The sequence below is a fragment of the Sinocyclocheilus rhinocerous genome, unplaced genomic scaffold (assembly GCF_001515625.1).
Source record: "Sinocyclocheilus rhinocerous isolate Xijiao unplaced genomic scaffold, SAMN03320098_v1.1 scaffold4561, whole genome shotgun sequence".
Classification (NCBI taxonomy): domain Eukaryota; kingdom Metazoa; phylum Chordata; class Actinopteri; order Cypriniformes; family Cyprinidae; genus Sinocyclocheilus; species Sinocyclocheilus rhinocerous.
Window position 1 is genome coordinate 177178 of NW_015657966.1, and position 3761 is coordinate 180938.

Sequence of the window (3761 nt, forward strand, 5' to 3'; positions counted from 1 at the left end):
GACGCGTTTCAGAAAGGCGGGGCATAGAGGAGAAACAATAATGTACAGTATGTGGAAAATAATGTGTTTTTTGAACCTTAAACCGCATAAACACATTTCATTACACCAAATACACAAAATAATGTTCTTTTTAGCAACATCATATGACCCCTTTAATGTTTTTTTATTTGATCAAAAATACAGAAAAAACTGTATTATTTCAAAACATTATTACAATTTAAAATAGCGAGTTTCTATTTTAAAATACTTTAAAATATAATGTATTCCTGTCATGCAACGCTGAATTTTTATCAACTATTACTGCAGTTTCCAGTGTCACATGATCCTTCAGAAATCATTCTAATATGCTGATTTGATACTCACTTATTATTTTAAAATTTTTGTCCTATTATAGCACCACACAGTGGCCAAACGCTGCGGTTTCAGTCATGTGACCTCCAGAGAATGTTTCTGCATTGGTTTGTTTCTGATCGGGTGAAAAACCTAGGACTAGTTTGCAAAAGTATGTTTTTCCAAAAAATCTAAAATAGCCGAAAATTTCACCGATCGAATCCATCTCTTGCGTTTTGTTCATCTTGACCCAAGGGTTCCCATGATATGAGGCGACGAGCAAGAGTTATGAGCGATTTTGTACTTTTGATCACTGTAGCACCCCCGTCAGGCCGATTGAGGCGAGCCTTGGTGACGTTGTCGATGAGGTGGGTACTACCATGCTTCAATGTTTCAAGTCGCTATGCCTTACTGTTTGGTCTGCCTGAAAACTTTTAGGTCAAAATGGTGATCTTTGAAAATCTTAGCAATTACAATACGTTTTCAGCGCTACGCGCTTGAACCCCTAGAAACTCATTTAGAATATGTATAAAAACTAGTATCTCAATTATACTAAAATAACACTAACGTTCATACACAGATTTCACACACAAATTCGTGCATAGACTTGAGACCCACCAAGTTCACCTTTATGAATGTTAGAAAAACCTAGCATATTGTTCCCAGTTGATGTTCCTCCAACTTTTGATAGTAATTTGTTTGCAATTAGCACCAGCTGAGAGTTTGGCAAATAAAATGGAGGAAACAAACAAACAAACAGCAGATGACATCAAGCTCCTCGATTACATGTCGGTGACCAGATTGTTTTGTTCATTACTCCTCCTGCAATGCCCATCTCAGCAGATGGAAGTCATCATTACTGAAGCTTTCGCTCGAAGACCGACATCGCGCACACACACTCTTCGCTAGCTCTGTTTGCTTTTTCCTACCTCATTGGTTTTGTTTATTGTTTGTCTCTCGGCACTGGGAGGCCTTTTTTAACGCACGATGCAGGAGCGTTCCAAATTGTTCTATTAAGTGGGTCATCGTTTCCTATGGTCTCCTGAAAGACAAAAGAGCTTTTGTGCATCTCTTCCTGCAAGGCAAAAGCCCCATGCCTCCATTCTCCTGTTGTATGTGCATTAGAAAGCGTTTCTGGAAAACAATCTAATGTCTATGATTAATATTAGAAGATTGTGAGGGGATTTGAATACAGGGAGTGCACGTGTACCTTAGTGCTTCATGAATCGGATGGAAATCTTGGCACGAGCCGAGCGTGTCTGTATGCCACGATGAATAAAGTCACATTCTGTGTGTGATCTGGTTTGAAGGTCTGAGTGTTTAAAATGGACATTTTTGCCCCTGGAGCTTGAGTCCGTGCACTACCTCGTAACTAATAAATGACGTAGGGTGCATGTGCTATCCAGGACACTTCTCTTTAGAGCAAGGAGACGCTTTGAACGAAACTGAATTTGTGAATATTCTCACTTGCTTTCGAAGATACTGTGATTGATGAAGCTGGAAGACTGTTATGGCTCCTGAAAATGCCTTAGCGATTCAGCATGCAGGATCAACACCCTTGTCCTGGAACAGCATTCCTATTAACTAACCAGCTTTTGCTATTAGTATAGGGTTATAGTTATGCTTAGGACTGGGATTACGGACTTGAACTGCATTTTTGTCAACCTATATACCCTAAGATTTTAGGGGTAGTTAATGTTTCTGGTCTTGCTTGGCTAAATTAGAATGAGCAGTAAATGTTCATTAGCTTTCTCAGATATTTTTACACCAGAGCTTTACAAACAAAAAGCTGTGCACAAATCTTCAGGACAGTGCAGCACTGGTGCATTTTTTGTCATAATCTATTTCTCAGATCATAGATTTTCAAACTGAGGTTCAGAACTACCAGAGGATTCAGTGGTAGTGGTTTTCAATCTTTTTGACTTTGTCCAACATATGAAAGATATTTCCTCTGGTATTTCTGCTGTAATTATGATACACTGCTTGTTGTTTATATAGTATATCAAAAATAAGTAACCACAGTTCATTTTGTGATTCAAGATTCAAAATTTCGATTCAGTATCAATAAAATCAATAGTTAGCCCCCCCCTCTTTTGTATGCTGTATGTATGCATGTATGTATCCATAATCCATGATAACACTTCCTCCAATGATAAAGTCCTTCCCCTGTTGTCCTCTCACATCAAAATCCACCAACATATTTGTTTACATCTGTTTTGCTTGTAAACAGTGCTTGAACGATTATTATGGATAGAGGACTCGTATTTCAGCCAGAAGCAATGGTTTGAAGTTAAAAACATCTTACTGATGGATTTTTTTCTTATAAGCAAGACATTACTTGATGGACTGGAGTCGTGTGGATTACTTGTGGATTATTGTAATGTTTCTATCAGCTGCTTGGACTCTAATTCTGACGGCACCCATTCACTGCAAGAGGATCCACTGGTGAGCAAGTGATGTAATGCTACATTTCTCCAAATCTGTTCTGATGAAGAAACAAACTCATCTACATCTTGGATGGCCTGAGGGTGAATTATTATTTTATTTGTTATTTTTTTTAGCACATTTTCATTTTGGGGAGAATTATTCCTTTTACACGAATGTACTATATTCTGGCATGGTTGGATATACTTATAGTAGTTGTATAATTTGTTAATTTGTTTTTTAACAATTAAATAATTCCCATTATTAAAGAGATGTGTGTGGGTTGCGCTATTATATGATGAATTGTACTATGGCTTTCTCTGTATACACAGCACTTATAATCCTAGAGATATGCTTTAGAAAAAAATCAAACTACCCAGCTGTCAGTTTCCCATAAGGACCGGCCACTCTCTGCTAGATAACCTGATTGCTTCTGTGTCCTGTGTGTTTTCAGATGGTTTAAGCTGAGTGCACAGGCGCTTGACAGCACGCGGTGGAGAGGAGGAGCCGGGCTGGCCAGCGGGCGTGTGAGCTACGACTACAGTAAGTCAGTGATGTGTGTCTGCTGTGTGCTATGCGGACAGGCATGTGGGCATTGACTCGCTGGTTCCTCCCCTCCATCTGATTAATAGCTGTGTGAGAAAGCAGCCACCCTTTCAGGCCCCTCAGACTTTCCAAAATAAACAGCTCCTGCTCTCTGGATTACTATCGATCCGAGCCGCCGCTGAAGACGAGCGTGCAAGGGCGAGATCTCTTTCCACCCTTTTTCGCTTTCCCTGTAATCTGTCCTTCTCTCAGTTTATCTCCAACCTTTCAGTCCATCACTCAGACAATCATCTTGTCTTTCACCCTGCAATTATGGTTCACCTGGAGTTGATGCCTTTGTCTCTTTTTGGAGATAACACTTTTATTTTATATGACGAACGTTGTGCTTAACTACTGTAAAAACATTTAAAATCCACTAAAAAGAAGTATGACAGCCAGTGGAGGGATAATATTAATAATGT